This window comes from Stomoxys calcitrans, chromosome 2 (genome assembly GCF_963082655.1).
Source record: "Stomoxys calcitrans chromosome 2, idStoCalc2.1, whole genome shotgun sequence".
Classification (NCBI taxonomy): domain Eukaryota; kingdom Metazoa; phylum Arthropoda; class Insecta; order Diptera; family Muscidae; genus Stomoxys; species Stomoxys calcitrans.
Genome location: NC_081553.1, coordinates 196,031,524 through 196,044,980, shown reverse-complemented (window position 1 = coordinate 196,044,980; position 13,457 = coordinate 196,031,524). Strand labels below are relative to the sequence as shown.

The 13,457-nt window shown below is 37.8% G+C and overlaps 1 protein-coding gene across 11 annotated transcripts in view; it reads right to left on the bottom strand.

Annotated features, from left to right (window-relative positions):
- LOC106086373 (tight junction protein ZO-1) overlaps nt 1-13,457 on the bottom strand; it is a 445,342-nt gene that overhangs the window by 59,244 nt on the left and 372,641 nt on the right. Inside the window, exon 1 of one of the 11 annotated variants that reach the window (XM_013251028.2) lies at nt 11,419-11,481. The exons of 9 other annotated variants lie outside the window; for them this stretch is intronic. The gene's annotated coding sequence lies outside the window, so the exon portion shown is untranslated. Of the gene's footprint in view, nt 1-11,418; nt 11,482-13,457 lie in introns of those variants that run through there. One more of the 11 variants, XM_013251029.2, reaches the window with a different exon arrangement.

Below are 13,457 nucleotides of genomic sequence, written 5' to 3'. Positions count from 1 at the left end.
CATTTTTTACGTTATTGTTGTTGAATGAAATATTTGCTTCTGACACATTTCAATAAGCTGTTTATTATTATTATTTGAACAAATGTAAGAGTGTGTGAGAAGCGGGTTTTAATAGGTTTATATTTCTCTTGAATTTTTGCTATAGCGTTTCCACTTGAATCTTTCTTAAAAAAATGCATTTTTTCCAAGTGAATATTTGAGCTGGGTTTTGTTGTTAAAATCATTATTTGTTTAATGATATAGCACGTTTCGGCGGTTATTGGTAGAAAAAAAATTAAAAAAAAAAACACTTTCAAGTACATACACTTTGAAGACAAAGCTAATGGGTCGTTTACATGTAGAGATATTCCTTTCTCTCTCTTAGTATTCACCTTGTTTTTGTCATGGTCTGTATATACCTATAGGATCTTGTGCGTTCTAATGACGACTTCTTTCTCGAATCGCTTAGCCATCCAATCCCTTGCTTTTTCCAATTTTTATTTTATCTTGTTCATTTAATACGCCATCTATTGTTAATAAAATTCCATTTAATTTATTCCATGCCGCATAACAGATGCCTCTTAAATGTTTCCTTCATTTAGCCAACTACGTATTTAAAACACCAAAGGCCAACTAAATTCACTTTCTAAAGAATTTTGGCATCGCTCATCTGCCGATAAAACAGAAATGAAATATTTCGCATAAATATATATGGATATCCATTAAAAAGATCTCAAATTGCCGTTCTTTAAGTCAATGATTCAAATATGCTTGGCATTTAAAGAGGTTTCCCCACATTTTTGCATACTCCACAGCAGAACCAGAAAAATAAATAAAAACAAAAACCAAAACGTCAATCTTCAAGAATTTTTTTCACTTGGCCACTCACTCATCAACAACAAAGCAATGCTGTATCACTGCTCTACGTAGGTATAAAAGCATAACATAGTTGAATTGAACTTGAGCCGCAAGGGGGCTGAGGGTGTAACTCAAACAAAAATCACTTCATTGCGCTGCTAATTGTGTTAATTAAATTTATTTTTAGACCATTGTACTGCGAGGCAAAGGAAAAATTGCCAAGACACATGATATTTTCACAAGACATTTTGTGAAATGGAAACTATTTAGCAGGCAATGGCAAAAAACTGAAACGAAAACAATACGCACGCATTTAGTTAACTCAAACAAAGGAAACTGAGGCAGGGAGAGAGAGAAAGAGAGAGCGAAAGCAGAATAGATCTGTCAAAAGCCGACGTAGATGAAAGAAGAGGGCTTTTAGCAAACTTCAGTTAGACAAACTAGGAAGAAATCAAATATGCAAGGTGTGATATTTTTGTTTGTGCAGAAAGCAAAAACAAACAAAATACAAAAAATGTGACTCATTTCTCAAGTGGTAAGCAACAAGTCTACGGCAAGTCATTTAAAAAATATGTGGTTTTCTAAGAGGAATTCTTTTTAATGATGCTGCTTTTTTTAATCATTATAGTTGAGCAGACTTCATCCAAAATGGGTTAGCAAGGCAAAAATTCATGAGTGAAAATATTAAAAACAAAAGCAATATTTACGTGCCTAACGCAACTAAAACGTTTTCAACACCAACCAACAGTAGTGGCTTTATTTGAAAGTAAAGAATGCGGAATTGTATATCTTATTTCCACAAATAAGATATGCTATGTTTTTGATCTACGAGAAAGAAAATTAAGAAACTTGTTGTATATCAATAATTCTTGGGAATAGCTTAACAATTACATCTAATAGCAGTCATTCACTTTTTTTGACATTGCAATGAAAGATTGTATGGAAAAACAAGTAGAATTTAATAATTTCTGAATGAAAATACCAAGAAATACTCGTGTACTTAAAAGCAAGACATATTAACCCAGGCAGAGTACAAGTCTCATTACTGGCTGGCTTCCCCATATACGGCACACGATTCAGAGATGCCGCCTTCAAACCTTAAGTCGCTGGTTGAAGTCGCTTCTGTAGGGAAGAAAAGTCTCATTGTAGGAAGTGATGCGAATGCACATCACCAGATATGGGGAAGTTCGGATGTCAACTAAAGGGGTAAGCTGCATATTGAATATATTATAAGTTGCAATCTGGCGATTTGTAATAAAGGGGATAAACCAAACTTTATTACCAGGAACAGGCAGGAGGTGCTAGATATTTCCTTTGTATCGGAAGATATATGTGGAAGAATATGCGACTGGGAAGTGTTGGATGACCACAGCTTCTCTGATCATCGTTATATTAGTTTCCGCCTTGGAGAAAATGCTGAAGTAATGGTCCCTCGTCTAAACTGAAGAAAGGCGGATTGGGATAAATTTCGGCACAAATTCTGCACCTCTTTCCCTTCTAGACTAGAAAAGGAAAATTTAAGGGCAAGCTTAGAAAGGCTCAGAAAAAATCCTGGGTAGAATTCTGCAGCTCCGTGAATGATACATCTGAGGCCTCTAGGCTAAGGAAGATTCTGTCCTCTGTCCCCCTCGGTGGGGTATATTCAAAAGTCAGAAAATGTATGGATAATGTCTAGTGAGGAAACACTAGAACTACTGGTTGATTCACATTTCCGGGGAAATTCTCCAACGGACAACGGAGGGCCAGAATAGGTTGTCACTGGTATGCATTCGTCTGAGGATAATAGGGAAATTGTGTCTGAGCCGAAAATCCTTTGGGCGATAAGAAGTTTCGAGTCCTTTAAGTCGCCAGGCCCTGATGATGTATCACCGGTTGAATTACAAGCTGTGTCTGATAGACTGCTTGTACCAGAATGCCATATATACCTGTGGGATGGATCGACACGAAGGTCATTTTCATTCCGAAAGCAGGAAAACCCTACCACACGAAGGCAAAAGATTTTCGTCCTATTAGTCTGTCATCCTTTATGTTGAATACTCTTGAGAGGTTGACAGAAACATATCTTAGGGCAAAGATCCCCGGAGATCGTCTGTCGCGGCAGCAGCATACATGCTGTAAAGGCAAATCCACTGAAACAGCCCTTCACGACCTATTCGGCTACAGAGAAGGTTCTCTCGCAGTCAAGGAATATACAAGCACTGGTAGCATTTCTTGACATTGAAGGTGCTTTCAATAATGTAAAACCGACGTCAATCATGAAGGAGTTGGAGTTTCTAGGCATCAACTCTGTCGTCAGAAAGTTTATAAATAACTTACTTACTAAAAGATGCATTACGGCAGGCTTGGGATCTGTGGATCTAAAAAGATGGGTCAGCAGAGGAACACCTCAAGGAGGTTTACTGTCTCCTCTACATTGGAATAAAGCCATTAACAATATATTATTGTGTCTGCAAGAAAAAGGAGTAAACGTGATCGCGTATGCTGATGACGTGGCAATTGCGTTTAGGGGAAAGTTTTCCAGCACTCAAAGAGATATACTTCAGGAAGCTCTACGTGCAACAGCATAGTGGGATACCGAAAGTGGTCTATAAATCCGTGCAAGCAAGAATTAGTTCTTTTCAGCAGGAGATACAAGTTGCCTACAGTGGAACCTGGCTCATTGGGAGAAGAGATTGTTCCATTTACAGAAAGCGCAAAATATCTGGGTGTTTTGCTGGACAGGAAATTGAACTTCAAATCCAACATTTTGAAAAAGGTGAATTTTTACCCTATACACCTGTAAGAGAGCCATTGGCAAAAGTTGGGGGTTTAGACCGAGTGTCATGCATTGGGAATATACTGCAGTTGTCAGACCTATAATGCTATATGGTGTTGTATTCTGGTGGACGGCGCTTCAAAAGTCCATCTTCTGCTTAATACTTAACCGGATCCAAAGTATGGCCTGTTTGTGCACTGAGGACGACACCATCTGATGCACTGAATTTAATGCTACATCTTATGCCTCTGGACAAATTGCAGCGGCCACTGCCGTGAGGGTAAGGGAACTTTCTCATTGGTCATGTAGCGGCTACGGACACTGTGCTATCCTTGATACTATATTCAATGTTCCAGGCAGTGTGGCTGAATTGTTCCTAGCTGAATTGTTTTTTGATAAAAAATTACTGTATCACTATTCCTGTTAGAACCGATTGGAACTACGATATCCATGGTAATAGAAGTTACATTGACTTTTATACGGATGTTTCCGAATTAAACGACCAGGTGGGCTTTGGCGTGTACTTTAAAGATCTAGAACTGGTCATATCGAAAAAGTTTCCGACCACTGCAGTGTGTATCAAGCAGAGATTCTTGCAATTAAGGAAGTGGAGGAATGGCTATGATATAATGTCATTACAACGATTGGCATAAATATATTCTCAAGCAGCCAGGCAGCCATTAAGTCCCTGAAGAACGTATTTCTGAATACAAAAACAGCCCTCGACTGTCGCTGATCTCTCAACGAGATGGCTGAACAGTTCAAAATTCACCTGTTTTGGGTGCCGGGCCACAGAAGTATCCCAGGGAATTGTAAAGCGGATGAGCTTACGAGACTAGGAACTACCCTACACATTCCAGGGAAACTGGAATCTGAAGGTATGCCTCTAGCGACATGTAAGCTAAGTTTCAGGACCAGGCCCGAAGGACACAGATGATAGATGGGCACAAAGAGGGGGCTGTGAGCATTCCAAAACTGCTAGACTTGAAGAGGTCAACTGCTTTGCTGTCAAAGGCTACAACAGACGTCTCAGTCATTGTGTCCGTCTGACCGGTCACTGTCTTATCGGAAAACATCATGACAGACTGAAGGTTGCCAGCAACGACTTTTGCAGAAGCTATGAGGACATCGAAGAAGAAGAGACTATAGAACACCTTTTGTATGTGTGTTCCGCACTAGCAGTTAGAAGGAGTTTCACTTTAGGTTCTCATTTCTTTGAGAACCTGTCTGATTTAGCGGATGTGAACATTCGAAAGTTATTGGGCTTTTTAAAGCGACCTGAATGGATCAACGGTAGGAACTAGAAGGCTTCTTCCTTCTTCTGTTCCTGTGGTATCACAATGGACGAAAACGTTAAAACTGCCATTAAACCTAGCCTAACCTAACCTAGTGCTAAGCGCAATGTTTACGAAAGGAAGAATCTCATTCTGCCAGCGGTAGGCCAGAGAGTATTAGCAGTCATAAATTGGCTGTTCAAAATGAAAGGAACCCTATAGAACTGGATGTGAATAAAGCTAGTGATCGAACATCTCATCCACACCAAGTCGGCTTTATAGTAATCATTATGCAGCATTCCCATGTGCGCCGTCATATGATCTATCGCATAGTACCCCGAATAGTGCTCAGTTAACTCTACTCAAAAGCCAACAAAACATTCGTTCAACTATAGGCCAGAGGATCCCTTTGGTTAAGCCAGGGTTTAATCTTTTTATTTAATTTAGTGGAACAGAGCTCTATCTGAAGGACCGTATACACGTCCAGCAGTCTAACGAACTCCACATTGGAACCCTCATTGAAGAACCTGAGTCCGGTTTGAAATACTCAGTGAAGATCAATCTCACACACTGCAAAGAGGTCCTATCTCGAATCCGTCTCGGTGCCAGGTGGTCTGAGATCGCAATCTCTCTACCCACCGTATTTATAGTATCTGTGACCGTATCCTTCCTCCTACAGAATACCGAGCTCCCTCGGCCGTACGCAAACTTGGCGGTAAGGTTTCGAATATAACACCAACAGGCTGAATATTCAGCATTGCTTACAAAGCTGCAGTCCAGTCAGCACGGGATAACCTAAAGCACCACAAATGCTGGAACTTTGAGCTACGATTTGTATAGTGTGCCTCGTTGTCACGAGAAGCTGGGAGCTGCTGGGCGCCTTCAGAGGTTGCGTATAGTGGAATACTCCATACGGATTAGCTGCAACTGTAGTCGCCTGTTATTTTTTTATAGCTAAACAAGGAATTGCCCCTTACAGTGGCTCAAGAAGTAAAATAGAAAAATCGGTTTATTATGAACCAATTCAGACCATATTTGGCATGGAATAGCTCATAGGAGAATCCGTTGTGCAAAATTTCAGCCAAATCGGATAAGAATTGCGCTCTCTAGAGGCTCAAGAAGTCAAGATCCGAGATCTATTATTTATGGCAGCTATATCAAAACATGGGCCGATATGGCCCATTTACATTCCCAACCGACGTACACTAATAGGAAGTTTTTGTAAAAAATTTCAAGCGCCTAGCTTTACTTCTTCAAAAGTAAGCGTGCTTTCGAAACATAGAAAGACGGACGGACAAGGCTGGATCAACATAAAATGTCATGACGGTCAAGTATATATATACTTCCCAGATCAATATTTCGAAGTTAGTATACCCCCATCCTATAGTGGAGGGTATATAAACAAATCAATAAAGTGATAATGATTTTATATTTATCCGCTGTGTGCTGCTAAAAACACATAGTAAAAACTCATTCAACTGAAACATTGCTTGATAACTTCACCAGAGAATTTGGCCCTCTAAGCAAGCACTGAGTGGCTGAAATTCGCTTACAAAGCTTCTGAAAATTTAAAAATTTGTTTGCAATGTTTTCTATCATGAGTTAACATTTTAAGCATGTCATTCTACTCTCATATTCCTCTTATTCTTCCAATATTGAAATTTCTCTTTTCAACAACAATTCCGACTTCTTAACTGTAGAACCAGAACCTTTGCTGAATGGAATTTCATTGTTTTTTGTTTATAAAAAAAAAATCAAATTACATACATAACATAAAGTTCTTTGAGTTTTGTTTGTTTTTCTTGTAGAAACGCTTTGGCAAAAGTCTCGGTTTACAATTCAAAAAGTGAAAAGTAAACAAATTCCTCTGAATATTCATTCATAAGCATTGTTTAGCAGGCAACCCATAAACTCAAATGTATGGGGACTTTGTGTATTTGAACCAACTTCTCAGTGAACATTTATAAGTAAAGGTTAAGATATTTAGCGACTACACAACAACCGCCATTATAAGTTTCACGTAAGAATAACAGGTACTATTTTGGTTTTTTTCATATTAAACCTTACTATCTGATATTGAAAAGAAGCCAATATTTCTTAATCATGAGCTTATGTTAGTTTATAGTGGCTGTCTGCACTCTTTGCTTATGGCAACTCTCATAGTAGTTGACAACACTTTTCGCTAAGGCAATTTGATCAGCTGTTGAATAACAGAAAAGAGTAAATAAACCGTGCAATATAAGAGAGGCTTAACACTTTGTCTTTATTATAAAGTCATAGTTAACCAATTGCATGAAAACAAAGTTTCTCAAAGCTAATACAAAGTATGTACAAACAACAACAAAGTAGTTAAACCCACTGCTTGTCATCGTCTTCATTGTTGTTGTTGTTTTCGTCGTCGTCAATGATCTATATTTGTCTGCATTCACAGCGGCGCTTGTTTATATTAAATCGTATCAGTAGAATTGCATCAATTTTCTTGATATTTTCTACTTTGGCTGTCACAGATGTGCGGTGGTTTGGTTGATTCGTTGGTATCGCTTGAATGTAAACAAGCAATGGTAGGCAGAAAAAAAAACTTCATAAAACAAAAACAAACACAATCAAAACACAATAAAGATAACATGAATCTCTTGATAATGAGGTTTTTGTAACTTCAAAACTTCAAGGAAGCGATTGGCTGTGGGGGTAGAGGGCTGAAGAAATAGAAAATAAAACACGGTGGCAAAGTATTTATGTAGTTGCCCTAAAGAGAAAAGTAACAGACAAACAAAAACACCAGGCAACTGCAACAGCAGCAGAGTGCTAGGCATAGCACACTTCATACTATGTGCGCAAAGCCAGAGCCCATCGCAAGCAACGTCGTGATCAACAGCCCAGCCAGCCAAGTTTAAATATCTCCAAAGTAGTGAAAAGAAATAAGACGTAAAAAAATGATGATGAAGAAGCAACAAAACAAAAAAATAAAAATGAAAACGTAAGCATGGTTATGCTTAATGACTTTTGCTTTTGGCTTGCCCTGAATGATTACAAGATGCAGTGCAAAATGTACGCCCTGCACAACCATGAAATAAAACATCATCTATTACCCCCTTTTTCGTTCTCCCCCAACTGTTGGATGAAAAGGAAATGAATGCATTTTAAAGTAAATTTTTGCTGCGCTTCACTTAATGCTTTTGTTTTTTTCTTTTTTTTCTCCAAAGAAGATGTTGACGAGTGGACAATTGATGTGGCTGTTTATAAAACTTATGGGTTTGCCCTTTTTATATTGAAATTTATTCAGATCTTTGCCAAGCTAAGGAGGATGAGGAACTAAATAAACTTCACTTCCCTCTGGGTTCAATTAATATGTTTTTACTCTTCACCATAGGAAAGGGGTATACTGACATCGCCATTCCATATGTGACAACTTGAAATATTTGTCTAAGATGCTCCAGCTGACAAGCAGTGCTAGTAAGTTAACACTGGTATATGTCAAACCAAAAATGACAGCTACATGATGTTTGTTTTATTGACAGCTCATTATGTTATGTGTGTTCCCGTACTCAAAAATTTGATAAAATTTGCGCAAATTATTACTGGAAGTCGTTTGTGTACTTTATTTGCCAGCAGAAGAGAGCTGGAGAGTGCGTGAGAGCGAGCACAATTTTGCATATTTGGTAAATGGAAGCTTGCAAATTTCTTCTGAAGGTTTTTTCCCCAGCAGAAATTCGCAGCATTGAGCAGCTGTTTTATGAAATGCAGCTGTTTAAATCAAATAAAAAGCAAAAGAGTAAAGGTAGTTCTTACTCTTCTGCAAATCTTTACTGGAAAAGTACGTGAACAGCGTTATAGTGTGATTGTTTTATATTTTGGTGGAAAATCACAAGCGGCTATAGTTGTGCGGACTCTAACACCTCAAAGTGAACAAAATGTTTGTGAATCACACCATAATTCGTTATAATAGAGCCGGTAGTGTTGCCAATTACCATGGTGGTGGTCCAAAAAACAAAAATCGACAACAATTTCTGAAATGGTGCGGCGATTAAAGACTCGATTTCAACGAAATCTTCGCCGTGGTGACAATAAAATTGCTAGGTTAGACGCTCAGTCGTTTTCGTCCATTGTGATACCACAGGAAAGGGAGAAGCAAGATGCCGTCTAGTTTCAACAGTTTAACTCTGCAGATCGCTTTTAAAATCCCAACCACTGCGAATATTGAAAAACAAGCTCAAGGTAAAGCCTTACAAGAACCAAAATGCAAACGATCTTAGACCAAAAGAATAAAGTAAGACTCAAAAGACTAAAGGAGTTGCTGCGCTTTCATGAACGTGATGAATTTCTGAACATCGTGGTTTCAAGAACAACATCGTGACAAGAAAAAATTTTTAAATTAAGCACTTCGTAAACTCACAAAATAATCGTCCTACCATTGCATCTAAATAAATTGACCTCCTCCGGCAAATCAGAGTAGTTCTGGCTCACTAACGATCCGGCAGATGAAGCCGCTTCAACTCCTAGAGATTAGAGATGATCCGTATGACGAATTTTTAGGCATCCTTACAAAAAACACTTTTAAACCAAGAAAGGCTAAAAAAGCATTTTCCGCACTTCATTTCATCTACACACTGGTTGTGCAATTCGCCAGATGCTAATCCGATGGACTCTTTATTAAGGTCATTTTAGAGGGGACTTAAAATTATGATATTATTTGTAAATGCTGATGAAAGCTATTATACGGAAATAGGTAAAGGGACATTTTTCAGCTTTTATCTTTTTGATAACACTGGTTTAAACTTTTCACGCAAGTTTCGTGTTTTGTTTCACTGTCAAACATCATCAGTTTGGTCTATAATTTAGCCATGAGTCGTCTTACAAACCAACAACGCTTGCAAATTATTGAATTTTATTATCAAAAAATGCGTGCTATATTAAGAAAGTTCATCGCGGTAAAACTGTGTTTATCGACGAAGCTCATTTTTGACACATTGGGTACGTTAAATAAGCAGAATTGTCGATTTTGAAATAAAGATCTGCCAGAAGCACTGCAAGAGCTACTAATGCATTCAGAAAAAGTCACAGTTTGTTGCGGTTTATGGGCTGGTGCCATCATTCGACCGTACTTCTTCAAAGATGATGCGAATAATAACCGAACTGTGAATGGTGAGCGCCATCGTAAGATGATATCCAACTTTTTTGCCCAAGAGCTTGACTTGCATGACATATGGTTTCAACATGGCGGTGCCACATGACACACAGCACGCGTAACAATGGACTTATTGAGAGGCGAGTTCGGAGAACATTTTATTTCACGTTCGGGACCGGTCAATTGGCCGCCTAGATCGTGCGATTTAACGCCTTCAGACTATTTTTTGTGGGCCATGTTAAAACTCATGTCTATACAGACAAGCCCGCTTTAATTGACGCCTTAGAAGAGAACATTGAAGCATTTATTCGTGAGACACCGGCCGAAATGTTGGAAAGAGTATACCAAAATTGGACTAAGCGGATGGACCATTTGAGGCACTGTCACAGACAATATCGTCGTAAAAATTCTGAGCGAATTCCTTTGACGATATTTACTAAATTTCCCATTGGCCCCTAAGGAACAGGGGATACTTCGTATCAATGAGTGCAGTCCGATTAAAGTTTATGCTCAATGATAAGGGGCCTCCTTTTTTATGCCGAGTCCGAACGGCGTGCTGAATATTAAAACTTCTCCACTTAGCAGAGAAGTTTTAAATTGACAGGATACCTCACAAATTTAGCCAGCATTAGTAAGGGGATAACCAACGCTGTCGTCGTTTGGCGTCATATGCGGACAAGCTGACCTCTGCGCCACGGTGGCCTATGGCATTTAGTGATAGTAGAAAATTCCGATGTCATCAAGGTTCTATTTTCCGTGATTGCCGACTTCCGGTTACGACATATGGTGTCGCTATAATCCTATAACTACTTGGAAGCTGAGCATCATATGATGGTCGCATGTTATCGATGCGATATATGGCAGTCAAAATAACGTCGAGCAAATGACTTAAATGTTAAAAATTGGAAATTTTCATTGGGGAACAGCGGGAAAACTTGATAGGAATCGAACCCAGGCGTTTAGCGTCATAGCCAGACATTCTAACCCCTCTGGCGCAGTGGCTTTCTGAAATTTGTATTTTATTTACCCAATAAGGGATATTTTAGAAATCAAAGCATCATGTTGTATTTCATCATGGAAACCTTGGAAGAATGTGATATCTTTATCCTTTGTTCCCAGAGACCAAGTTTTTACCATACGTTCTTATTGCTTTAAGACTGTTCTTGAAGACACTATTTTATATTTTCTACAATTTCTCATTTTTTTATTTATTTACAAAGCATATTATTCAGTATATTTTTCAGAGCTTATGTATAAAAGGGCTCTTTTATTTGTATTTTTTTTCTATGTGTTCCTTTAACGATCTAATTTCACAATTTTTTGAGAATTAAGATTTTATCCATTGATTTATTTTTAGGTTACACATTGTTAAGTTATTTCAGCTTCTTCAAGAAATTCTTTTAATTAATTTTGATTTTAAAACTAACCAAAATATGTACACTTTCGAAATATTTATGCAAACATTTTTAATATTATTTCGAGACACTATTAGAGCACTATTCGACTTGAGATGAGAACACGAATTTATAAGTATTGTTTTGTTTTATTCTTAACTTAAACAACGACATTTTTATTTAAAAAGTTACATTTATTTTTATTCAAATAATGCAATATTTATTTTTATTTATTTCTTACGATTTTTTTTTTCAATTCAACCGACCGTTCATATTGCCCGTCTTGTTTTCTATGTTTTTTAGTCGTACACGTTCATTGCTACACTACTGCTTACTAAATCAGCCAAAGGCCGCTCAAGTCTTGGCAACCCACTACAAAATACCAAGCGAGAGCTAAAACACACACACACATTTGCCTAGAGAGGAAGTTCATTTGTGGGATGAGCGATGTGATGCGAGAGAGAAAGAAAGAGCGACCTATTGGTCTTGTTAAAGTGTGTGCGTGTTTAAAGATACTTTTGGTTTACCGGAAAATCGCTCTTACTTGCCACATTGAATAGTCAGTTGTTGAATGTTTTGTGAATCAAAACAGAACAAAAAATACGTTCTCAAAGATACTTTTGAATAATGAAGAGGTTCAGGGTTGCCATATCACATATATTACAAGAAAAATTTTAACGAATTTTAATTGAATTTGAATGGGAAACGGAATGAGTAGTAAGTCTTATACCTGGCATCCTAAAAAAGCAAGACCCAGAAACACACACTAAGCTAGGGAGCACGCGAAGTAGTTCGCTTTGCCTTTCCATATATTCAGGAGGCAATCAACAACAACGTGGGAGATATAATAATCATTTCAAACCGTCCTTATTTGATCCAATTGACAAATAATACGTTGGACGGAATAATAATTAAGGTAAATATGAAATATTGTATGGTCAGAGTCCGAAAGAAGTCGTATTTTCGTCGATTCTTTGTAATGGCTGGTACTACTATCGATTTTCACAGTTGAAAACGCATGTTTTTTGCGATTACTTTCTTGAAACACTACAAAAATCTCAATGATAAGACAATAATTATATTAAAATGGGGAATGTCCCACTGAACGAAATCAAAATCTATTATCTCAAAAAAGTAATCACGAAAAATTGTTGCGAAAAACGAATATAATACCAGCCTTAAAAGAGTAAAACTTCCAATTTTGCATGAGTTCGCTATGTCACTACCAAAACAAAGCAAAACACTTAGGTCAAGTCCTCGTTTCCAAGCTTTCCTGGAAAGACAAAACAGAGAAAATGAGATGTAAGTCTCTTTGCGTTCTCTACTTCAAAATTCTAGGTAAGTTCTTGTCAACGATTAGTGAGATCATGCAAAATTCTCTGAAGACACCAATTAGCTAAACAACGATAAACGGTCTAAGGACGAATTCGAGGAAGACTGGACTTATACTTCTCTCTCTCAGATACAAATCATCGTAGTTGGAACTCTAAAGTCTGAATAGGGTAGCACTACAATTGTCTAAGGATATAAAAATACTTATGAGTCACTCGGGAAAGTACAATGCAAAAACTGTAGGAGTTTGGCGACTTCTAACCTTGTAGCGGCCAGTTCAAGGTGAATTATTTTTATCTGTTTGCGCTCTTTTAATTTGATCTTTAAAATCTTTTCGTGATTTTTTAAAATAAAACAAAAGCTTGCTCTACACTGTACTCTATAGTCGTTGGGCATGTAGGGCACCTTAATCAATTTGACAAAGGTGTTGATGAATATACATGGCGTATCAGAAATCGCGATCCACCATGCCAGTCCAAGTGTTTTGAGTAACAGCACACACATGCCTAACATTTATAAGTTCCTTGCTATGCTATTCTTTAAATAGAAAGCATTGAATATGATCTCGAGCTGGAATATGTTCGAAAAATCACGAAGAGTAAATTTTTTTTATCAACAATTAGTGAGATTATGGATTATGGGGTATCAGAAATCGCGATCCACCATGCCAGTCAGTGTTTTGAATAACAGCATACACATGCCTAACTTTTGTGAGTTCTTTGCTATGATAATTTTTGTGC